Source organism: Ischnura elegans, chromosome X, assembly GCF_921293095.1.
Source record: "Ischnura elegans chromosome X, ioIscEleg1.1, whole genome shotgun sequence".
NCBI classification, from domain to species: Eukaryota; Metazoa; Arthropoda; class Insecta; order Odonata; family Coenagrionidae; genus Ischnura; species Ischnura elegans.
The window spans coordinates 11714750-11741251 of NC_060259.1; the positions used below are offsets into that span (position 1 = coordinate 11714750).

At 40.3% G+C, this 26502-nt stretch overlaps 1 protein-coding gene across 3 annotated transcripts in view; it reads left to right on the top strand.

The window, feature by feature from the left end:
- LOC124170736 (dual 3',5'-cyclic-AMP and -GMP phosphodiesterase 11) overlaps positions 1–26502 on the top strand; it is a 252214-nt gene that overhangs the window by 51884 nt on the left and 173828 nt on the right. Inside the window, exon 1 of one of the 3 annotated variants that reach the window (XM_046549637.1) lies at positions 17836–18139. The exons of the other annotated variants lie outside the window; for them this stretch is intronic. The gene's annotated coding sequence lies outside the window, so the exon portion shown is untranslated. Of the gene's footprint in view, positions 1–17835; positions 18140–26502 lie in introns of those variants that run through there. 3 annotated transcript variants of the gene reach the window in all.

Consider the following 26502-nt stretch of genomic DNA (forward strand, 5'->3'; position numbering starts at 1 on the left):
ATCGTTGTTGTATTCGCCAAATTACGTCGCAATAGAACTTATTTTTAATGCCAATTATTTAAGGTGAAGGTTCAGGTGTGCTTTTGGCTTCGTTTATCATATCCTTAAACTAATATTATAACAGGAAAATATTTGTTTTGTTTGCGGCATGGGCATTTTGTTGAAAACATCGCCGCCTTTGGCCGTTGTGTTTCGAGTTGTGGCGATGAAGCTTTTGTTTAAACTTTAAAACAATGTGAGTTTTGTTGAAAAGACATTTCTTTAGTTTTTTATATTGTTAATGTTTTCCTTCACTTAATACTTTATTCCTACTCAAGTGACCAAAGTAGTCTTTACAATCATTGGCCAACATTACTTTTCATGAGCCAAGGGGGTGCAAGTGCAGCTCATAGCATTCCCTCCCTGCGCTATTTTATATCTCGGCAGCTGCCGACATAACAGGATGCACTACTTCCTCTTTTTCATGAAATTAAGCAACCTTTAGCCGTTAGTATGTAGTAATAATATTTCTCAGAATAAAATCGGTAATATCATTTTCAATTTTGGTACTTAAATATTGATTACTTTCGCGTTTCTGTGAGGGAAATTCTATCTTGTAAGTAGCACGGAAAATAAGTAAGCTCCAATTATTAATTCTTTCCATAACAATGCGACATGTGATAGGTGTGATATTTTTTTATGTTCTGCAAGGGATACGTTTTATCAAAATTCATTAGACATACTTAGCATTTGAACTTTAAGATATCAAAGAAATACTCCGCTGTGAAAAAATTTACTGGTGATAAAGAAAGGGAGGATTGTGTACTTTCCATATGGATATTTCAATGCTCTATCCTTTGTATGGGAAACCATTTTGGTGTTTATTCTAAAGCCCTTCAAACAATATTGGTAAAAATGACCTGAAACCACTACAATGCGCTATAGTATATGCGCTATCGTCGTGTGATCGACCGATCTGTGGTCGATATCATCATTATTTCTATTTAATCCAGTTGTCAGATTAAGTGGATTTAAATGAGTGTATGTTAGTTACCTGGAAGAGAAATTTTATAGATTAGAAAATTTGGGGAGAATAATTTTATGCTGTCAGTATTTAAAAAATCCGAATACTTCACATAAAATGTGTAGTTTGTTTATAATTAAATATTTGTATTCCGGTGATTAACGTTTGCAGTGTGATTTATTTCGAACATTCTTCATTCCAAGGTATCGCTTGAGTCTACCTCGTCTCTTTCGGCAGCGTTGATAGATCCATTGTTTCGAGGCATCAATCTCGCGTTGAAAGGATGATGATATATGGCAATTTCCTCTCGTGATGGAAAAGTCATTCCGCTTTTTATCTTATCTGCTGAGGATGAATTCAAGCTTCGGTATCGTAAACCTTATCCTCCACTTGCTTCCTCGAAAATACAGTTATTGTAGACCTAAAAGTTTTTTAGTGGAAATGTTGATCAATTAATGTGCTAGCGACTTTTTTTTTATCCTTTAAACAACGAAAACAGAGCGAACTCTGCGTATTTAGAAGTACGTTTCGTTCAGATATCGTGCCTTGTATCGGTTATCCGTCAACTAAAGGACCTCTGCCAAGAGTTGTGAACGTCCACGGTTTTTAAAGGCCATTGTCTCCTAGCTCTTTAGGACGTACTTACTTTGACAGTTCACGGAAAATATGAGAATCGCAATGCATATTATTTCCAGGGAGTGTGACGACGCGAATGTTTCATCATTCAAAAATAAATGGAATTACTGCTAGTTAATGAATGCATTTACGCGTTGTGAGCATGCTTTGTTGTGAAGTTCGCCGCACACATTTTCCCTTATCTGGAAATATATTCCTCGCTCCGAGCTCTAACGTGAAATTGGTTTTCGTACCTTTGAAAATAAAGTATACGCAATGCTTTGATTTATATATCTTACTATTTGCTGAGAATATTAAAATTTGAAAATTGAATTCATTACTTTAATCATTAGACCTTGATGGAAGCAGTTATATATCTTACTATCATTTAACGGAACTCTATTTACTCAAAAGTTCAATTCGTGTACACTAGACTTTTCACTTCTTCGTCTTCTTGAGGATAGACTGCGATGATGCGAACTTTCGACTGTTTTCTATTCGTGCGTAAATATTCTACCTTCATGAACTGAATGCTTGCATTTTCAGTTTGCTCTTAGTCGGGCACTCATGGATTACAGCGAAGACTCGATGAAAATGATGATCATCACCTTGATCATCACTGATTTAAATTTTAGCGCTGAAAAGAAGTGATTTTGAGTGAATGAAATGACTACCGTATTTGATTCGTGTAGTTATGATGAATTCACTCAGCAGAAAAAAACTCTTCGAAAAAATTAACGCAGATAATAGGATTACTTCACCTAGGAAGAACTCTCCTGCTTAGAAAAGAAAACCGGTAGATGTGTTAATAGTTGTATTTCATCGGCCTTTTATTTTTCCCGCTGTGAAGAAAAAAGTACTCTCGTGATTATAGTAACTGTTTATAATGTTCGTGAGGGCCGCTCTTCAGTGAACGCTTGCATCGGGCCAATGGCTTCATGTAAAGCGTCATATTGCATGAACGCTTGCGCGATTTTCTGACTGGTTTATCAGAAGATAGATATTGTTCTAATTTCGTTCACGTATGGATTATTATCTAATGTTAAAATTTTACCGAGAAAAATAAATTTGTTTACGTCGTTGAAATGTCTTAGTCTGCTGGTAATGTGTTTTTTTCTCGCATGAGCAACTAGTGATTGCGAATGACAATGTATTTTTAAACGATACTAGGCTTTGAATTTGTGCAATTCGATACCTTTAGCATGTTAATTGAGCCATCTTGGTGATTATATGATACGGACTGAATAGATAGTATCAGTGGAGTTCTGCGATGTTTCACCATAGGTATGAAGACAAGACTGCTCTGCCTTCCAGTTCAATGTATCTTGTTTCATTCATTGTCAGTTATTCATTCATTGACCCTTTGTTTCGAGAAGTCGTTTCGTTCATTTGCCTTATCCCTTTCCTCGCCTTCCTCTTCCCTCCTTCGTTTCCTACATCACATGTAAGTACTATTAAGACATCAATCGCTGCAGCAGTTGTAGCTAACTCATGTGCCAAATGTCCATTTCCAAATGCTTTGTTTCGCGCGTCAGAAATCAAAGCAATCACTTAGCTCTATCCATTTCGACCTCAGAACATAACAAAATGCTACGCTTGCACTCATCGTTTGAAGCGATATCCAGTTGTTCGGACAAGAATTTCTTTTACGTTCGAATGTCGTTTTCAATAATATGTAGGCACTCACGCGTCCCGTTTTTTATTTTTATATTAAGAGTCAATGTTTTGAGAAGTCGTGTCCTCGTAGCCGAGTCGGTTTATCCCATGCTAGGTAGTTGCGGTTAAGTTCTGGGAGGGCTTGTATCCGATGTTATCAAACTTTTTTCATTTTGTTTAAGATACATTCTTAACATCAACATAATCATACAGATGACTCAAGAAAAAGTTAGTACTGAATTTTCAAACGATTAAATTTATTGTAATGATGACTATCTACGTTAACATATTTGTTACTATATGTAAGCTCATTCATTCGCTGAGAGGAAATGAGCAGGGGAAGTGACTGTGATTGTATCTTCGTATCCTTTCTGCTAATTACTGTCAAATATCCGATGGTTAAATTCCTACTCATTGCATCGACAATTTGTTTTGAAATATTACATCATGTGTATCCATATTTTTTCTTATGATTTCGTAAACCGTGCAATTTTATTTTCATTGCTGGAAGGCTAATGGTTGATATTTTGTTTTATCAAGGAAGAGGTCACACTCCCCTATGTAGACGGTCAGAAGTGAGTAAGTACATTTTTGTTATTTTCAGAAGGGCCAGTCTGAAATTTTAAATACTAAATCGCTTTCGTTTGCATTTTGGTGCAAGCTATTATTCGCAAAGTTTAAAGGTGGGAGTCGTTTTAATTCATCAAAAAACGCTAACGTAACATGTTAAGCCGTGTTAGTTAAAGTTTTTAAACTCTCCCCGCATTGAGGTTTATTGGCAGTGTGGATTCTTTGTGCTACGCTGTTTTCAATTTGTAATGGTGAATTATAAAAACAGTGTATACCATTCACTATTTTACGAGTATTTGAAAGGTGGTACTAGAAATAGCGTGTGGCTGATTTTGGGTCATGTATTTTTCGCCAGGCACCCTTTTCTTGAGGTTGTGTTAATGAAAGCTTCAATAATTCTTTGCATTAATTCGTCAGGTATCTTCAAGGTGAAATAACTAATTTCCAGAATGAGTTATTTATTAAGGTCGCTTTAGCTTCTTTATAGTGGAATGTCTTGGAGGAGGTCCCATATCGAAACGAAGTAAATGTTATTTTCGCGAAAGTATTTAATAATTTTTTGATGTAACAGTCTTTTATTTCCATGTTTTTATGGACATTGCTTTGAAAATTCGAAAATTTTTCTAAGGTGCAAATGAAAAAATGTAGATTACTCAAGGAAGTCTGTTTATTCAAGGAGTCGGAAGGATGTGTTTTCAATCCAACAGTCGCTGCGTCGCCTCTTTAACTATCCTTCTCTCGTGCCTATATTAATTTCCATTCGACTAATCGTTAATACCCTGTCATTGTCCTTTTTTCTCCAGTATTACGGACAAGTCCCAAAAACTAGAGCCAAAAATCCTTGTTCGTCCAATATTAAGGCCTTTATGATTACCTCTAACGCTTCCCCGTGTTACGCACCGCGCCTTTTAAACTTCATTGACCAGAATTTGTTTTACTCACCCACTCCAAGGACTGACACGATTGCTCGGAGAGAAATTTTTATCGAGAAATTACGAAGTGCATTCCGTCATCGTGTCGTTTTCCCTGCTCCCTTGTGGAGATTTTGAATGCGCACTTTCATGCTGCGAGCCACGCCATTCGCGCAAATTCCTGATCCGATTCCCATTGCTATCTATTATTCCATAAGCCGGAGCATTTCTCCGTATTAGGATCGCCAACTTTCCCTTTCTTTTGCCCCTACGCACTTATACGAAACACGGCCATGTTTATGGAGCTGAAGGGCGGGATGAAAACATGGACGATGTCGCTTAGCATCGGCAGTTACAAAGGGTGCCGTCGTGAGACCAGTCTGAGCGAGGCAATTAACTCGCTCAAGCACTCTTATGAGTTAAGCAGGTTCCACATGTATGACATTTTCCTTCAAATTAACAAATATGCTCCTCTGATATAACTACATCAAATGGCTGTTACAATTTGTCTTCGCCTCGCCATATTTTCTGGGAGTCGCATGCAAAAATCTGAATTTTTACGTGGGCCCTTTCGGAAATGCAAATCGACACACACGACGAGTGTTGATATAATTTGGAATGTAAGTGCCAATGTGACAAAGGAGTGATGAATGCCATCATTGTATGGAAAATTAGTGAAAAAGATATGATGAAATAATTTGTTTTGAGTTGTAACATGTGAAGTCGCGGCGGGACTTTCTTAAGCGTGATGGGAATACTGCATTCCACGTGTTTAACCGGGTACGAATGCAGTATTCAAAATATGCGACGGGAACGTCGTTGCTGGCTACTAGTATTTTGGTTTCATGATTTTTACCATCTCCTTATACCTTTAATATAAATTATAGTTTTGTAATTTTTATGTAGATTTAGGCTGAATTTTCGGAATAATGGGCTTTGTTCATTGTTCTGGGACGACACCAAGTGATAAAAAACATTCAAGCAGTCTCATTGTAACGTAATTTACATGATTTAGGAATAACATCTTGCCATTAATTCAACTTATGCCATTTTTTCAGTCCATTATGTTAAGCAGTTCATCTGACGTCGAGTGTTTTTTCTGAGAGGTACCGAGGTAGTGGTAGTCGCTCATTCAGTTCTGTATCTCTTGCATTGATTTGGTCTGATTTAAGTGTAGTTAACATAGGCATATGTACCTTTTATTAGGCGCAAAATAGCTACCGTCTTTATTCACAGCTGTATATGATGCTTAACCTTTGAATCCCAAGTTAAATTCTATTTTTTTCTGGGAAACAGTATTTGGCTTGGTAAAATTGTAAGCTTTGTGAAATGAAAAAGTCTCTGAAGTCTCCTTACATTCTCAAATTTATATTTTTATGCCTCTAGTGTACTATTATTTTTCTAGTTGATCTCTTAATTCAATTCAATTAGCATTTGTATGTATTAAACGAAAGTATGGTAAAATCCACAAAATAAATGCTCACGTGAACTCATCCAATCGTTTTCACTATCAAACATTATTTTAATGGCTTCTTGTATCGAATCCGATCGCGTTAAGGCGTAAATGTTTTATTTCAAATTTATCATATTTGTATTCTCTCATGACTGTCTAGTTAATAGGGGTAATCCTCTAGACAAATTTTGTCATCGTGTTTTTAATTTATTTTATTTTTGTGCCAGCAAGTCCTTCTGATAAGTCGTTCGGAAGAGCTGTTAACTGTCTAACTTTAAGACTTATCAATGTTTATGCTTGATTACGAATGTCTCAAATATGTTTATTTCCGTAATAATATTTGAAATGTCTTGCTTGGAATATCGTGGAGGTTAACTAAATGCGATGCATCGCGATGCTGGATATTCCACATGAATGACATGGAATCCTTCGTGCGCCGCTGTCTCCATTACTCTCACCCGACCGTGCCGATGGGATGGCTCTTATGATGTTTATACCTTACAAATAAACCCGTATGGAGGCGGAGGTGTCCCGCTTCATCTAATCTAATGGATTACCTCTGGGGAATCGTTCCCAGACCCCCAAGAATTATTACACTCTTCAGTTATGGCTGCATCACATTAGAATTCGTGTCATATAATCGTCGCTTAAAATTTCCTATGGTCACGAGAAGTTGCTCAATGCCGTGGATAATTTGGGTCTCACGGATGTTCTTTGGGTCAGAATTAGGAGATGAATGAAAAAATGAATTAACCTTTAGTGATATGTCGACAATTTAATTACCAGTGTATCCAAACTGCTTGGAAGACCCCTGAGTAGTGGCATTTGTAATCAAGAATATATAGGTAAAATATTACGCAATATTCGATTCTTTCAAATTCTCATCCAGAAAAACCACTTGTTCTACATCATCATGCAGCTGGGTTTGACGTCTCCATGTTTTAGTATCACTGCCTGCAGAAAATGGTTTATCGCTACACACTTATGTGGCTGGACAAGTACTTTCTTACCAAAATTACAAGATTGGGGAACCATGGAAATTTTGATTATAAAATGATATAAATTATTTATATGGATATTGAATCCTTATGGAATCTAAGTGGTCGAAGTAAACGAACTATAGAACTTAGCGTTGGCTATGTAGACAAAAAAATCTTTTAATAAACCTTAGTAACTTTTGTTTTGTAATTTCATGAAGAAAACTTAACGCAACAAAGGAGTGAACGAAAATTAATATCGGAGGTATTTAGTACTCAAAAAGGCTAAAAGATAGCACCACTTGTGACGTCAAACACTGGGAAAAAACCGCCATTAACCGCTAAAACCTAAAAGTTACATATTTTTTCGTATGAATCTTTTTAAAAAATTACGTAATCTCTCGGCGTTTGAGTAAAAATAGTAGAGTAGGGTATAAAAGTATCGCATGAGAAAGTAGGAGCGATGCAGTGGTCCACTCTGATTACTCCGAGTACGCCTCCGGGTCAGAAGAGGGTCGTCCGCCGCGGCTGACGAAATGCTATTTGGCGCCCGCATCGACTACTAGTGGTCTGGTGCTACGTGTAGGTACACCTAGCTGAAACTGAGTTACATGCTAGCGCCTCCTGTCGGCAGATTTCTGAACTCACTGGCCTCGTCAGCTCTGTAACCGAAACTACTCGACTCGGCTCGACATTGGTGATGCTACTCGAAGCACTCGAGTCGAGTACCATCGACTCTAGAGGTGAAGGAGGAAGGTACTGTATATTTATATAGGCTGGGGAATTTTGGCGGTCCAAGGTAGAGAGTTTGTGAGTGTGAGGTGCGTGGGTAAGAGGTCCACTGCTTGAGGGAATGCGCCACGAGGCGAGCGCGCGCAAAATGACAACGCGGCCTCGGATTTTTGTTTTGCGCGCCCGCGGTCGGTCTCTGACGAAGACGCTCGAAATGAATCGCCCTCGTGAACAGTGCCCGAAGCACAAAGGCAGACGGGCCTGCATATGACTGCAATATATCGCATTGTGTGTGGGGGTATTTGGATTTACACTAAAAATCAGAAAATTTAGTAGCGCTGATGATGGCAATTTTTCGGAAGTATAGGCTCCGATTGATGGGTAAAACTGAAGCGCCGATGTCAGAATTTTGGCGGTAGCTAAGCCTAAGCTTCGCTATGTTCGAAAATGACTGCTGCAAGGCTATCTTAAACAGTGCAAGCGTTGAAAGCACTAATTTAGCCGAAATTGTAGATACCCATTCCGGAACGGCATAATATATTTTTATATCATAGAAAATTTAAAAAGGGAAAAATGGACGACGAGGAAGATGCGTTGCTGGAAGATAATTTATAGGAATATATAGGATGACTGCAGTGAGCTCCGACGATATAGTTGTTACAAACAGTAACTCATCCACTTGCAGCCCGATATAACAATCCAATGGATTAAGATCAGCAGCCGTTTCAGAATCAGGGCTCGTTGGGGATCAATGTGCTGCCCGTACTGGCTGCTCGCCGTTCTTGATTTCCTCGAGAGCGACGTATTTGAAGACGCCTTCATTCGAACGAAGAAATTCTGCATAGCTATCAGAAACCCGGAAATGCTGGCAAAGCCAAAGTCTTAGAAACACCAAAAATAAACTAGCATTAGTAAAAGGTGCCTGAAACATTGTAGACGCTGACGTAAAAGCATGAAATTATGTAAATGTACAGATAAATACTTATCGAGTATCGTCTGCACAATATGCGACTACCTATATGCCTGGTTATGAAATATAAATAATTAAATATTCCTCCGGAATACAATTGTAGTTATTTACGTGAAGTACATAACTAAAATGTACGAAAACAGTTTTTCAAGGTTCGTTTTCATGAAGTTGTGATGGAATGCTAGTAAGGTATGTCGGACTGTGAGGGTAAAAGTTGTGAGTCCGCTCTATTTCCATTTTGTAATGCATTCTTAACATCAACGCAATCGATACAGTTAAATCAAGAAAGAATTAAAACTGAATATTTTTAAACGCATAACTTTATTGAAATTTTGATTCTATCTACGTAAACACATTTATTTCTAAACATTGATTCACAGAGAGGAAGTAAGGGGAGGGAAGTGGATGTGGTTGTATCTTTGTGTCCTTGCGGCTAAAAACTTACAAATGCCTGTTTAGTAAAATTCCTACTCATAGTACAGACAATTCTCAATAAATTACCAGATACACTCGTTGTTTATATCAGAAAGAAAAATAATTGTAATTCAATCGATAGTCATAGTTCCCAAATTTCTAGACCTTGGTCACTTGAAGAATTTGGAAGTTACGTCATTAAAAGCACCATCGCTTTCCTTTCAGTGAGTGTGTACACCACAATTATATTTTAGTATCAGGTGGAAGTAAATTGGTGTATGTACTCTTTCGCCCTCAATAATATGACGACTGTTGATAAGTGTACATTTATGACCGAAGTGGATGTATCCATTTTATCAACTTTTAAATACTTTTTGAGTATCATGCAGTGGAGGAGCAGGTTGAGTTGGGGTAGCGGGAGGAGGGGAGGTAGGAGTAGGAAGAGAGGGGAAAGCGCTGGTTGATTGAATTTGCGGAGCAGCAGGAGTGGAGGCGGCGCGGCGCGAAGCTTGCAGACGCTATGAGTAAGTAACATATGCAGGGCACTGCCGGTAGTTAGCCGGATGATTTTGCTTACAGTTAGCGCAGGTAGCCGGAGCCGGTTTTACGACAGTGCATTCAGTATGAGAATGGAGATCACCACAGCGGACGCATCTAGGAGACATGCCACAAGATTTTTGCGTGTGGCCGAAACGTTGACAATTTTTACATTGTGGTGGACCGGGGGAGGGTTTGAAAGATTCAAAAGTTACACCAAGATCGCAGAGATTGGTGATGGCTTCGTATCTGGGGCGGTCCTCTTGCGAAGAAATTTTTATCTGGAAGAGCGGGAGCAATCTGGTGGGTGGCGTTGGAAGTATGGCTGTAGGATCGTCAGCAAGAATTCTATCACGGCGCTCCTGTTCGCGGCGGGTAGGTCTGGTAGTGCGTAACTGCACAACATCTTCCGGGAAAAGATTTCGATCAGCAAGAGATGACTTGATTTCCTCAGTGGTAGTATCAGTGAAGAGTCCGCGAATTAGTAAGTACGTCTTCTTATCTTCAGGGAGTTGGTAAGTAAAATATTCCCATTTTTTTCAGAGAAGAGACGAACTAGCGAGCGAAAATCGGAGCTTGTGGACGGTTGACATTTAACATTCGCGCCAGTTGAGTGACAAATTGGCGGAAATTCACATGCGGATTTAATTGCTCTGAATTTATGAGACCAATTTAAAGGATCCTTCAGGAATATCGGTGGGATAGACGATCTGGGTTGATTTCGAGGCTGGCGTTCAGATGACGCTGATGGCTGGTTACGTAAATTTTGATTCAGGTTTGAGGAGGTAGATGGCACTGGCGGTGGTTCAGCTGAAGGATCGTCATGGCTATCCGAGAGTGGAGCGAACTGGTTTGATACCGGAACCGGAGCATATTCAGTCAAATTGGGTGATTTTCTAAGGTATTTCCTTTTAGATGATCTCGAAGGAGGTCGATAATCTTCGTCATCTGCGTCAGCGGCGTCAGATTCTAATGCAAGGTTAGTTTTGGAAGTAGATGGACGTTGAGTCGATTCAAAATCAACAGCAGCTGCCACAGCGGTAGAAATTGGCGGAAGGCCGGCAAGTTTGCGGAAACAAGGATCGAAGGTAACTTTTTCTGGCACGGAAATTGCAATTAATTTTCTATTTGGGATATGAACATCAGGGATAGAAGGAGGGGAAGCCACACTGTGACTTACCGATGCTGGAACGTGGGAGGTTGCGTCGCAGGAAGAGGCACCGTTGTCGTTGGCAGCAGCAACCGATTCGATGTCATCTTCGGAATACAAGCTCACGGCAGAGAGCGTGTCGTCGTCTTCTGAAATTGTTGATGCCATGGCGTCCCCGCCAGGCATAGTTGATCAGGCAGTTGTTGTCGCCGATCAGTAAGATAATTGTTTATTCACTATTGAAAGAAAAACTTTCTTGGCGTACAAGTAAAGTCGTGCACCAGTATGTAGTACTCCCAGTAAGCGAGAACACAAAATTTCCTTGACGGCGAGCGACTCCCAAAAGCCGGTACGTCCGTACGGTTCGGCGTCTCAAGTCGTTCAATGTTGATGATGTGGAGTCGCAGTATAATGGCCCGATAATGGTCCCCACTCAGTTCACATTCTAAGTGAATCTCGGATTCTGGACATGTAACTAAGACTTCGATGGTAAGATTCGAAATATCGTGATCCTCCTTCCACCTTTCCTTGTCAGGGAAGATCGCGAATTAGCCGATTCCATTGATATCGTTAGTTTTCATTCTTTTTATTTCCATTGAAGCATTTTGTTTCCTTTTATTATAGAATTTACAAGGAAGGATATTTAATTTATTTCCTTAACCTTGGACTACAACCTTGTCGCGGTGGAAAGACTTGCGCGTTCCTATGACTCCTTGACCTGAACTGGCGGGATTAATTCTGAATAATTCCCGGTATAGCAATCCATGCCAGATAGGTCCAAGGGTAGGAGCCAGAGGAAAGGTAGTCCACGTGATGGTGTCGCGTAAAAAACACCATTGGAATGGAAGTGGGGAACCCTACCGACTATCTCTTCCCTGAAAACATGGAGTACAACCAAATAAGCCTCGGAAACCTAACTCGGAATATACGAAAAATAACAAATTACATGCACTCAGTTAATATGAATAGCTTGGAAAGTTACCAGGAACATTTATTTATAGGGATGTGCGAGTACTCAAAAGCTCGAGTCGAGTCAAGTAGTTGGTACTCGACTCGAGTGTTTCGAGTAGCATTACGAATGTCGAGTCGAGTAGTTTCGGTTACAGAGTTACCGAGGCCTGTAAGTTCTGAAATCTGCCGACAGGAAGCGCTTTCATAAAACTCATGTAATAATATCGTTTTCGAAGTCGATAAGTCAGTCTAATGCCTTGACCTGGGAGTTTCAGTTTGCTGTATACCCTATAGTTGTCGACGTGGGCGCCGAATACCTGTTCGTCAACCGCGACGGCCGACCGTCTTCCGATCAGGGGCCGTATTCTGTATTTCGTCGGTACCGCACCGGTCGGTTTCCCTTCCCAGCCCACCGACAGCACATCATTCCGTACCGACGACGGTTTCCATAACGACGACGGCAAATTCAGCGATTCAGTATGGTCGTCGGTATCAATCCAGTCGGTACGGTTCCCTCTCCTTCCCAAACAGGGAAAATCCGAATATATCCGAAGTTGGAAGTCATCTAACGTGTCTCCACCAATGAGAAGGGTAAAAACAAGTGAAGACTCATTGGCACAGTTTGTTGTCGTCATTCTCAATTCTTTTTATTTGCGGAAATTACGACTTATTGCTAGATTAAGATAATCGATATTGGATAAGTTGTTAACAATGCTTATATAATGTCTGGTAGTAATGCTGTACCTACAGAATCGAAGGAAACAATATTACAACATCACAATAAAGTTTGTATGTGATGGAGATTGTTGTTGCTGGAATGAATTATTGAAACTATCCTTGAGGTCGTAGTTTCTTTTTTTAAATATTGGTTCCGTATAATGCTATTTATTCATGATTTAGTAATATAGTTGTCATTAAGTAAGTTCCGTCTAAATGTTATCAACGGAAGGTTATGCCATTGGCACCGTAGCAGACGAAAATCACATGCCATGGAACGTGAACGTAGGATTCAAAAGCAAATGTAAATGTTATATTAGAGGAATAAGTTAGGAAATTGCTATAAAAATATGGAGCTGGGTGTAATTAAAAGAAGTGTAATGACGAGGAAGTAAAGAAATTGTGATTGGGTGAAATACATATGTATAAGTAGAGCGCATTCCAAGTGAGAGAAAATGATAATAAAGCGGCAAACCTCATACTTATTAACAAATATCTTCTTTTATCGTTAAGGGAATCAATGGCTGACGATAAAATGAAATATAGTTGCCTATTACAAATGAAAGAAACTAATACCGTTACGGCAAACTTCATATTTAAATAAAAAGATCTTATTTCTATGTCGAGAGAAACGCCAAATGATGATCGAGTGAAATAATAGTTGCCTATTCAAAGTGAGATAAAGTGATAACATTGCGGCAAAACTCATATTTAATCAAAAATATCTTTTTTATGTCAAAGGAGCAAATAAATGCATGATAGAGTGAAAGAAATCCTATTACAAGCGAGTGAAAGTAGTAACATAAATGTCATTATATAATGGCAAACCTCATGTTTATTAAACAATATCTTATATTTATGTCAAGGTAATCAATATAGATGATTACACAGTGAATTATAGTGGCCTATTCGAAGGGGCAGAAAAAGATAACATTGCAGCAAACCTCATTATTTACTCAGTGATAAGATAAAAACAAAATAAAACGTACAATGCGCACCGGGGAGTTCATGAAACCCACTTGTCGGTGGCCGTACCGACACCTTTTTGCTGTCGGTACGGCTACCGACGATCTCCCGTCCTCTCGTCGGTGCCGCACCGATCGGGTTCGTACAGAATCGCACGACTTCTTACCGGGAGTCGGTGTGACGTCGCACCCGACGAATCGGTGCCGCACCGATCGGTTTGGATTTACAGAATACGGCCCCAGGTGGCGTATTCGGAATAATCTGAGTGAACCTCTGCGTCGCTCCGACTTTACTGTGCGATACTTTTATACCCTACTGTACCTTCTTAACTCAAAGAATACGTGAAAATTGTTTAGATTTCTAGGAATAAACATGTAACTTTTCGGCTTTAGCGGACAATGCCGGTTTTCCCTGTTTGACGTCATAAATTGAGCCATCTTTTTGCCTGTTTGAATATTACTTACGTCCGATATTAATTTTCTTTTAAGTCTTTGCTGCGTTTTGTTTCCTTCTCGAACTAACAAAACAAGAGTTGCTAAGGTTGATTAAACAAAGTGAGAACTTGAGAGAAAAAATTGGTCCTTACGGCTAAAGCTAAGTTCTATAGTTCGTTCGCGTCGACCAATTTAATTCCATGAAGATTCAAGAGCCTGAAAACTCGTGAACATAGTTTTTAATAAAAATTGCTAGGGTTCTCAAATATAACAATTTTGTCAAGAAAGTACTCGTCCAGTCACACGAGTGGCGAAAGATAATTTTCAGCTGGCATTAGTACTGTAACATGGAGACGTCAAAACCTGCTAATTACCTAATCATGTAGAACAAGTGACTTATCTGCATGAGAATTTGAAAAGATGAAATATTACATGATTCATTTACGTATTTAATCTTTACTAAGTGGTGCAAATGCTTTTATTCAGGCCTCTTACTAGCAGTTTGGATGCATTAATAAATTAAATTGATAACATATTACTAGAGGTTATTTCATTTCAATTGTACTTATGGAACTGTTTAAGGCACATTAATTTTAATTCATCTCCTAATTCTGACACAATTACCATCAGAATTTCTTATTATCTTTTCTTTTTTACATCAACCTGAGCATTGAGAATACTCGAATTCTCAAGGGGATTGGAAAAATGGGTATGTGTACGCTGAGGAGATGTTAAGAGAAGCGTGGGGGTGAGTTGGAAGCTGAAGTAAAAGTGGGAGGAGTGATGTTTAAATCGGTGAGGTTCGCGGATGATCAGCGTGGAATAGCTAGTCAGAAAGGAGACTGCAAGTTCTGGTGGATGCGTTAGAGGAGCGATGCGAGGATTATGGGATGAGGATTAATCACAAGAAGACTAAGGTCATGCGGGTTTGTAAATCATCGCGAGCGAGGAATGTGAGACTGAAGATAAAAGTAGGTGGGAGAAAACTTGAGCAGGTGGAGCAATTCAATTATTTGGTATCACATTGGGGGAAAACGGATACATTAGTAAGGACATCAGGAAGATAATTGCGCTAGCAAAGGAGGTATTCATGAATAGGAGCTACATCTACCTCTATATAATACCCTGCGAGCCACCTTTAGGGTGTTTGGCAGGGGGTGATCAATCACCAGCATGCATTTGGACTCCCGCATGCACACCACACCGTCCAAAAAACGTCCCGTATACTAACAAACTATACTACTATATGCTGTTAGAAATAATAATTGAATTAAGAAACATGCATTAATTTTTACATAGGTTAGTAGGCTACACTACAAGTCATGCAATCTATCTATGAGTTCCATCGCTGCCGTTATAATCTCTTATTGATCGTGGAAAAAATTACATTCTATACCTGTCTGTTCTACAATCTATCTCTCTTATTTTATTTATATGATCTGATCTTCCGTAGTATGTTGGCGTCCGTAAGATATGGTTAGCTTCGTCAGAAAAACTGCTCTTGAATTTATCTAAAAGGTTTAGTCTATTTTTTAATCTACGGTCCGATAGAGATTCCCATCCGAGTTTATCTAAGAGGTCAGTTACACTAACAAGACTATCGTAACGACATTTCACATACCTGGCAGCTCTTCTTTGCACGCGTTCTAACTCTGTTATTAAGCTTTTTTCATGAGGGTCCCAAACACTGGCAGCGTATTCCAAATGTGGTCTAACGAGGGAAAAGTAGATAATTACTCTCACTTTGTCGTCGCACTTTCCTAATATTCTTTTGACAAAACCCATTTTACGGTTAGCTTGACCGGTTATTTCTCGAATATGTTTATTCCACGATAGATCATTATTGAGTCTAGCTCCTAGATATTTCACGGATTCAACAGTCTCTAATTGGGCACCCCGAATTATATATTTACGTTGTAGGGAGTTGTTCTTCTTCCAGAAATTCATTAGGACGCATTTTTTCAAATTTAATTCTAACTGCCAAGCATCGTACCAAGCTTGGATAGCAGCAAGGTCATTCGTTAGTTCATCTATATCTTTGCTGGAACGGATTTCTCTGTAACCTACAGCGTCTTCTGCAAATAATCGTAACTTACTGTGTACTACTTCGCCAATGTCGTTTATATAAAGAAGGAATAGGAGTGGGCCTATGACACTACCCTGAGGAACGCCAGAAGTGACTCTAACCTCATTGGAGACTGCACCGTCTAATACTACTCTTTGGACGCGGTCGCTCAAAAATTCTCTTATCCCGGAAATGACATCTTCGTCTAGACCATAAGATTTCAGTTTTATTATTAACTTTCCGTGGGGTACTTTATCAAATGCCTTTTTGAAATCAAGAAAAATTGCGTCTACTGGAATGTTGTCTTCCCCGGAGACTAAAATATCGTGGGCAAAAAGCGCTAACTGAGTTTCGCACGATCTGCTTTTCCTGAATCCATGTTGAGTTCCAATTAATAAGTTTTGCGCGTCTAGGTGTTTCATTACCGAGCTGACTACGATGTGTTCAAGGACCTTGCATGAGATGGACGTTAAAGATATCGGCCTGTAATTAGATGGCTGTTCCTTGTCTCCACTTTTAAATATTGGTGTTACATTAGCGATTTTCCAGTCATTAGGTACTTCGTGTTGCTTGATGGATTTACTGAATAGCGATTTACAATAGGATGGAGCTTATGAGAGGATCGTTATGTAAGAGTTTAAAGGAAAGGTTAAGGAAATGTTTGATCTGGAGTGCAGCTCTTCACGGTGCGGAAACGTGGAAGGAAGACGAGAGAAGACTGGATGCATTCGAGATGTATGTATGGAGAAGAATGGAGAGGGTGAAATGGACGGAAAAGTGGAGCAACGACGAAGTGCTGGGCATGATGGATGAGGAGAGGCAGCTTTTAGAAGGGATAAGGAGGAGACAGAAGGTATGGATGGAGGGAGTACTTAACGAGGAGGGGATGTTGAAAACGGTGTTAGAGGGTAGAATGTTAGGGATGGGAAGGAAGGGAGTTGGATTTTTTTAGATAGAATGAACGGCAGTAGGCCTTACAGTGGATTGAAGATAGCAGTGCTTGAAAGAAAGGGAAGCTTCCAGAATACTTCTTTAGTACTCCAGGGAAACCTACCTTAATCGGTAGAGTACTATTATAAAATAAAAGTGTTTATTATTTACCAAGCATTTACCAATATGCAGAATAATGTTGAAGTTGGCGTTTTCTATGCTCATAATCAATCGCCATCAAACCTAAGGTTGGTTGGACGGTGCTCTCCGCTCAATTCTCTTTCAGTGTAATCTTTCAATAATTTTTCTGATTTTCATCCTTCATCACCTGCTCTCACCTGTAGCCCACCTCTGCCCTCATTCCCTTCCACCTATCCTTCAAAGAGAACTTTATTAAACCAATCTGAGCCACGATTTGGCCGTTTAAATTGTCCCTTCTTCTTCTACACGTGGCTTCCAAATATCTCTCCTCTACTCTCCTTTGCATTTCCGCATTACTCGTAAAAACCATCCATTTGATCTTTATCATTCGCTTCCATGTTGGCCTCGACTTTTGGTTACCGATTAACCGCCGCGGGTGCTCTAGAATGCATTTGCTGTGATGCTGCGGCACGTCAAAGTGCAATTGGCGAAGCATATCTTCGCCAATTGTCCTCGTGTGTGGTAGGAGGCGTCGCGTGCCCCAATCAATGGACTGCTTGTATGGGCGACAACAGTCGGGCGGTGGCGCTCGCCGTGTCAACTCCTCTGGACACCCCCTCTCTCTCCGCTGCGAGTGAAAGTGGCCGTTTGATGGCGTGCCGAGGGAATCGCGTGTGCGGGAGAGCGCGTCTATTTTTAACGCCCGTCGACTGCCTTAGTGGCCAGAAGGGTTTTAGTGCTTGTCGGGGCGGGCTCGCCGTCAGCGGTTTGCCCGTGATTTGTGTGTTGTGAGGCGCGGGCGTCACCCCGCCGTCCTCCGACGCGGCCGAGGGCAAAGCGCACCTTCCAGTTCCTGCTCGGCCCATGCACTTCCTTCCTTCTAGTCTCGCGCCGCTTGCTTCCGCGCGCGGTTGGATTGCCTCTCGACGGGAAGTGCTCCGTGTGATGTGAGTGTTTTGTCCCTCTACTTAAAAGCCCCGTGCCTACTTGATGGAGGTGATGAGCGCTCCCTGACAGCTTGGCCGATTCTTGCCTTGGTTTTCAGTTTAGGGAAGTGTTCCCGCCAGTTGTCTGGATCTTAGAAATAGAGGCATTTCTCCATCTCGCGTGACCAGGAATGACTTTATTTTTCTAAGGAAGTTTTATTTCGTTTTCTGAAATTTATTGTAATTTTCCATTTGTATTTTTTTTGGTTATCGAAGACGAAAAAATACAAATATATGAATTAGATGGGACTATTCTATCTCATTCATATGCGCGTTTTTGAATTTCGAATCTTGATGTTTTGGAGACTAGGTTATTGATATTGCAGCCAGAGTTTTTCATGTTTTCTTCATGTCCTCTGTTTAGTGTTCCTCAAAAATCATTTTTTGCTTGGAAGTAAACTGGCAATGTCCTGCATTTGGCATTGAATTGCTTCTTACTCGGGATAGTGTGAAACATTTTTTCTGTCTATAATGAATCATATTCCGAGTTTAATCGTCATGAAACTGTAATCAACTTTGTTACGCTTCTAAGGATTCCAAAATCTTGTCTGATCTGCCGTCGTGTTGTTTTTTGTTTGAGGTGGATGCGTGCTCGCTTCCTCCGTTCTCCCCTTTCTGCCACACCGTACTTGCTCGAGGGGAAATCAGTTACATTACGAAGGATTTATAGGCTTATTTAGTGTATGAATATTTCTATAGTTTCCTGTCTGCCACTTCTGCCGATTCTACTTTGATGGAGATAGTGGACTTTATAATATCATCAACCAAAAAGGCAATAGTAGTGTCCGCTGCGCTCAAATCATTATTAAAATCAACATTAACTCTACCTCTGAAAAGCAAATTCTTGTGGCACACCAGCGACCAAGTGGTACACACTGCCTGCCATCACTTTAGACATTTTCGTGCCAGTGTCTTTGAACCTTTCCATCGCGTTCTCTCGTGGAGTGTGCTGCCTGACCGCGCCCTCTCGAAACTTGTGTTCACATTATTGTAAATGAGCATTGTACAATTTGCATGCATTGGATTGCAAATGCATTTGGATTCAGATCTTTGTTTCTTTGTTCGTAATTCCTGCAAGATAATTATTATGGAACTGAAATCAAAGGCTTATTGGGTTTGATACAGTTACGTCATTTTATCGCAACCCACTTCATTGTTATTCTATGTGACCTTAGGTTTGTATTTTGTAAAATCCATCCTGCTGTTCTATTTTGATTTGTCTCTGTAATTACTACTAATTCTTGTCTTCCCTTTTTAGGTATAGACTTTGCTGGTAGGATTGTTCTTATTATTTTTTGAAATGGAGTTGGTTTAGTCCTTGATGAGAATAAATATTCTTTGTGAGTGTTATGCTTCAATTTTTACGTTAAAATTTTCCACGGTCTACTTCGGGGTGAGATTTAAATGCTTAATTTTGGCTATATATTTTATAAGCCTTACCAAGTTTAGTGTGTGAGAGCTGTTTAGAAATGATCGATGTAATGTTCACTTCAATTACGAATGTGAATGTTTTGTGTGTACCGATGATGCACTCCATGTTGTGCATTCACTTTGGTGGTTGTTGGTGGGTGGTGGTTCGATTCGCTTTTGAGAACAGGAGAAAGGGTTTGATTGGTTATCAATTATAATTGGATTTTGCTGTGGTGGCGACTGATATGACAATATAGTTCAAAGTGTTTACTTTTCGTGGCAGGGAACTAATTTTGATTGACGTTGTTGTGGCGATAGTGCTGTCACTTGTACATGTTTTCGATTGATAGTCGAAACTTATACCCACGCTGAGCTTACCAGTTTGATCGGCTCGTAAGCCTTGTGCTTGTATTGCCACAGATATGGTAGTTTCTTTTTATTTGAAGGGGAAATATTTTTCATTTATTTTGTTCGATATTTTTACTCCATTTGCGTTTCCTTATGAATCGAATCTATGTGCTCATGAATTAGACCCTTTCTAGTGCGAAATATCCTCTTCTAATCGGTTTTTTAAAGGATACCCTCATGAATATCAAGCGGTCACGGAGTTAGAAGTTATCAGAGCTTAATGTGCCGAAATATTTCCTTTAAGTTTTCACGTTCATTGTTGCTAGATATCATCGGGATAACGACTTGACGAAGAATAACGAAGGAATTCCTCCTTGCGGTTTCTTACTCATTGTTGGCCTGTGTGAAAAAATATCCTTCGCGAGTTGCTATCACGTCTAACCTTATCACGAGGCATGGATTCAGCGGAAGTTGGTTAACTAGTGGACGCTAGGCAGCTTTCGCTTATCCTAGTTCACCACCGCACGGTGAGATTGCTGGATAAGGCGACCGAGCGACACGTCTTTTCCTCCCCACGTGCCTGTTTGCGGATAATTTAGTAATAGTCTACTTTGCGGAGGCGACGGCAATTTCATTTTTTTTTTAAGCTGGCTCTACGATTATTTGTGCGGAGCGCCCCGCAGTTGTGACGGCCAGTTTACAAATAATCCCCAATTCGGAATTCATGTAAGCGCATGCATGCCCCCTAATATTCGTGCATCGGCGAAATACGCTGGCCAGACTCCCCTTCCCTCGGCCCTGTCGAGTGCCGCTCATGTATTAATAAAATGGGAAACTTCCGGCGCTGCTCGAGATGTCGGCCGGTGAAACCTGGGGACCTGTCCCGCGTTTTCGGTCTGGATAATCGCGCGTGGGCCGCTAAACTCCTCTCGGGTTTTTCCCTTTGATAATAGGGTAACGGCAACGCTCTCGCCGATCTGAAGCGATTAGTTGTGAAATTATTTTAATGGCAGTAACCATATTGAGGGTATTGGGCCCGGTATGCTGCGAAGGTGTGTAGTCGTTCGAGGCGATAGTCAGTTTCCTATCATCAGGTGTTCTTGGAATAGTCGAAAATTAGTAGTAGCCCCTCGTCTCCGCGGAAGATTTTTCCCTATACCATATTCAGTGTTGTCTTTTTGATATGTTCGATTTTTATTTCTCGTGCCCGTCACCTCCTGATGTGTTCAAAGGCTATTAGAATCAGGAACTGGCAATTTTTTTAGAAGAAAAATTGGGTGGTTAGTTGCGCTAGTCAATTATTAATCGAAATACGGTGCAATCCCGTCCTGGTTCCTATCCTTAGGCTATTGCTAGACTTTCATCATCTGGGGATGTTAGGCTTGGTCATTGTCTGAATTTTTCTAAAATCCTTCCTGAGACTCATGTAATCCAAAATTTCCCAAATTTATGCTGTTAAAACTATCTTCATTAAAAAATTAAGTTTGCACTATTCTTTGTTACTTGTAAGTTCATTCCAATAAATATGCCATTTGGTTTTCATGGCTGAAAATCACGGTTATGTCTCTTTTAGGTTCCCTGATAAGTTTGTCATTACGCTCCTGTATTCCGTAGTGATTGCTGGCTAAGTCATGGTTTTTGTCAAAGATAGATCCACTGGACGGCCATCATCATCGTATTCCTCGTGACCTTGGAGAAGTCGGACACTATTGGGTGTGCTTTAAATTGTCTTTTGGTAATATTCAGCAGCCTTTAATGGATCCAAATTTCAGTTTTGCTGATTATTTCCAGTTACATTGAGTCCTTTATGATTTTGAGAGGCGAAAAAATCGTCAATCTTGTACAAGGGATTGTCAACTTCCAGAATTTATGATGTATAGTGGGCGCAAAAGGTATTCCCACAGTACTTGTTTCCAGCCACTATCACTATTTTGACTCCGTTGCACTTGTTCTTCGGATTCAACATGAATCTAGTATTATTATTTGCTGTTCTGATAAAGGTTTACATGTTGAAAGAAGGAAAATTTGTTGCTACTTTGCTATAAATTGAGTCGAATAGACGAATATGCAGAACTTTCGCGCGCAAGAAGCACTCGGACACACTGTGCATGTCGATTTACAAGCGTTTATCTTATTGAGTTCACCGGTGCCAATGCTGTCCAGCTGTGGGGGCCCATAATTCCCCTTGGCTGTGGCGGTGTGAAACGCATCTTTGACCGAACGGCCACCTGAAGTGTTGACAGGCATGGGACGAAAGGCAACTGAGACGACTGAAGCCGAGCGAAAGCTCATCATTAGATTCTATAATAATCAATTAATTCACTGAATCAAATTGCTGGACTTGTCAGACTAGCTAGGTCAACTATCTATGACATAGTATATCGGCTCGAGAAGACCAAGACTGTTCTAAACAAGCTCCTGAGCGGTCGTCCACGGAAATTGACTAACAGTAACAACCGATTCATCGTGCGGGAGATCAGGAAGGATCAAAAAACCAGCGCTCCCTGGGTAACTACTAATCAACAGAAGTGTGATACTTACGCATACGTAGGTACCGTCCGGAATGTGTGAAAGCAAAACGGTTACCACGGCCGAGTGGCAAGGAGGATGCCGAGTATTAGCGTGGTCAATCGCTTGAGGCAGGTAGATTTCGCTCGGGAACATCAATCTGAGCCTTTAGAGTAGTGGGATAGCGAGAATTTCACTAACGAGAGCAAGTACAGCATATTCTGATCAGATGGTCATCAAATGATGTGGCGTCGGAACAATACTGAGCTCGATCCCAAGAACTTGAGAGCAACAGTGGAACATGGGGTAGTTGTGTAATACAGTGGGGGTGCATAGGCTTGTAGGTAATTTGCACTTTTTGAAAGGGATTATGGACCGCAAGATACAATGCAATGAATACAATGATGTGGATCAAACATAACTCACACAAACAGTCGAACACCCCTCCACAATCACCTGACCTCTATCAAATAGAGCATTTGTAAAGTATTCTGGAGATACAAATAAAGAAAAGACAAGTATAAAATATGAATGACCTCAAGATTGCCTTCTTAGAAGAATTGGAAAAAATAACCCCTATTTTCACATCAAAATTGGTCCATTCAATGTCAAATCGCCTTCCGGCAGTCTTGAAAACCATAAAGGAATGCCACAAAATACTAATTATTGCGAGAAGTGTGCCTTATGACTTAATTTAATGTGAAAAATTCAGGTGACAGAATACTTTTTGTGCGACACATTTGAAGTTACTTTTCTGTTTTGTTTTTAGTTTCGAATGTTTATTATTTTTTTGCTGTTGCTGCAGTGCATACATTAGTAAAGAGCGACTATAGTACTAACCGAGAATCATTTCAAGCCAAAGACAAAAGCGCAGCACAAAGAAAAGGAAAATTTTAGCTGGAAACAAGAGCTGTCCGAATACTTTTTGCACGCACTGTATAGTCATAATAGCGATGTGTGTCGTGGGAATAACATAACAGCGTCATAATTTCTGGAAATGTGGTGGAAAAAAGTGTGTCGAAAGCGTTCCAGCGTGGATTTGAAGGCTAGAGTTTTCCTCGTTAGCAATGAGGGAGATGAGAATGAATCGATGAGGGCGGAGGAGGATGCTTGCGGCAGGTAAACATCACTGAATTCCGTGGACCCGTTTAGCTGCGCGGGAAGCGGCGAGGATGCGGGAGAGTGCTTGCTCCAAATCGAGGGGCAGACATTTCGGGAAGACCGAAATAGATGGCGGAGTGACTGAAGGGAAGAGAACCAGGAAATCAAGTGTTGCGCCCCATAGCTATGCGTCTTCGGAATTTTTAGGACGTTTCCATCTGATTTCCCTTTCAAAAATTTCGCACGTGGTTTCCTGTGGAATGCACGGAATCGGCAAAGCACTCACTCAATTGGAGCAGGTTTTATTAAGTATAGTGAGAATCAACCGGAACATTAGACAACCGTCACCTGAACTTGGTAGTATTTTAGAGTAACTGTAGATCTAAGTAACTCAGAATAACCTTAAGTCGAAGAGGCGGCCACGAGGGAAATACTTATTAACTACGACTTTAATTACTCGTTACGACGAAAAAATTTTAACTTGGCGTTATGACACTGGACTTAAGTGCTTTAAACCCGAGGATTTATTTGGATAGGCGAGGATAGAGGCCATCCTAGAGTAGGGCCTCAGACGTGTGAAATCCAGAGATTCAGGGTGGGGGCAGTTGTTTTCCTTGGGCCTCATCCCACTTCGAGGATTTTGTTTGGGGGTGTCCGAAGTTTTCTCTCGGGATCCTTTGATTAGTAGCCTGGCGATCTACCTCCTAGGTCACCACGTTCCCCTAAATTGCTTTAGGGTAGTGAGGGGCAAGATTCCTCTTCCGAAATATTTCTCTAAATACCGGGATGATGCCACTTGTAGCCAATCGGTTTAATTCACGCGACCAAATGTAGTGCAGGGGTGCGTTCAGTGGACCACAGCGAACGACAGAACGCGAGATTTTCTAATTTTTCATTAAGGCGCGTCGTTTATCTCATTTCTAGGACCTCGTAATTTTTATTTGTGCTTTGGGCGTTTATTTAACGACTATGTTTGTCTATCGTTCCTTCATATGCATTCTTTGCCCCGAAAATTCATGCAGTTAGCGGGTTCGCAGCTCAACTTATGGTTGTGTTATGACATGCTAAACCTAGTAAGTGCCGTTGGGGCAAGCGTCCGTATGAGGACTCTTGCTCCACGGGCGCTGACTCCGGAACCCCTTTATAGAATTGTTTTTTAAATATGATCTCATAGTTTCTGCTATAAATATCACATGTACTTAGTTGATAATTGTATGGAAATAAAATGTGGAACTGTGCGAGAAAAACCGATAGGAAAGCATTAGGATAAAAAAATTTGGAGGTAGCTAAAATGAGGAGGAGCAATGAAGAAACCATAAATTATATTGCAGCTAGTCTAGAAATTGATGAATTGTCTCTGCGCAGTTGTCTAAAGGCGGTATGTGAAATAGAAAATATATCATTTAATGCTCGGGAATACGAAAAATATTACTTTATTTAATATAATTCCAATAATGGAATTTTAGGTGCGTTTTATTGCTACATATGCATCATACTGCCTGTTGTTGTCCAAACTACTCGTGAACAGGCATGAGTCTACATTTTGCTTTCCCTTATTTTTCCGAGAAAGTGAAAAAATTTTAAATGAGATTGCAGATGGAGCACCTCCAAGAATTCTTTTGCTAACGACTGATTCGGGATTTATTAATTCAAACATTTATATTGACTGGCTTAGACATTTTAAGGAAAATGCAAAGCTCTCTGCTGATGGTCCAGTCTTGCTCATTTTAGACAACCTTACCTCCCATGTTTCCCTTCCTGCAATAGGATTTCGTAAGACTCACTTCATCCATGTAATGTCTTTACCTTCCCGTAGCTCATTTAAGATCAGCCAGCAGATACAACATTTTTTGGCCCTCTGAAATGTTTTTACATGTCTGAGAGTGATAAACGAATGACGTCTAATCCCGATGAGGAATCACTCAGTTCCAAGTAGCAATAATATTTGGGAAGGCCTATGAGAAAGCAGCATCAATCGAGAATGCAACAAAGTGATTATAGAATTGCGCTATTTACTCACTTGGTCCATACGTGTTTATTGAGGTTGATTTCCTTCACTCATTGGCTACGGACAGGTTGAATCCGAATGAAGGAAATGAAACGAAAAAAAGGAATCTCGGGGAGCGAAAATGAACGTAGAAGGCGGAGAAGCATTTTTACCCTAAAATATTCCATCCTTGATTCATTAACCACATTCATGTCCATTCAATCCTCTTCAACCTTCCACTTCTTAGAACAATTTTCCCCGCAGACTTCGGGGGGCACATAGCTGTCTTGAGAGCATTGGTCCATATCCAAATGCATTTGGAGGGCAAAAGCGGCGTGAAAACTCCAAATGGTCTGAAATTCTTACGAGTTCCCTACGCCCAGAAGCTAAACGTGAAGATATCTTAAAACTAGGTAAAGGGTGGAAGCTCTAAGCAGCGGTTTGTGGACGGAATACAAGACATTCACTTCACCGGAAAAACTGATCATGACTCAAAAAACTAAACTGATATTACTGTGGAAAATTGTACTCAGATCCACCAATTGTTGATTGGATAATGTGGTATGATTGTAAAACGAGGAGGAAAGAACCGCATTTTCTGGAAAGAGAAAGATTACATGGGAAAACTGTGAGTGGGACTTTTGCCCCATAAGGAGAGGAAACTTAAGTCACTTGAGGGGCAAGTTTCCTATTTGTTTTTCTCCCACATTTTGATGGATAACGGCGGTTTTTAATTTTTTTCTGCAGCAATTGTAATGCATGTAACAGTGAACAATTAAAAAAAGGCATTACTTGAACTTCAATGCTTAATTTTTATGATTGGTTGTTAGATGCGTACTCTTGCCCCTCATTCCTCTATATAAAGTTGTTTCTCGTCGAATTTCAACGAGAACGCCTAAGGATAAGTGTATAAGCTGTTTATTAGGTTTAAGTTATCCTTTGTAAAAAACCGTTTTCGTTGGTACAGGCA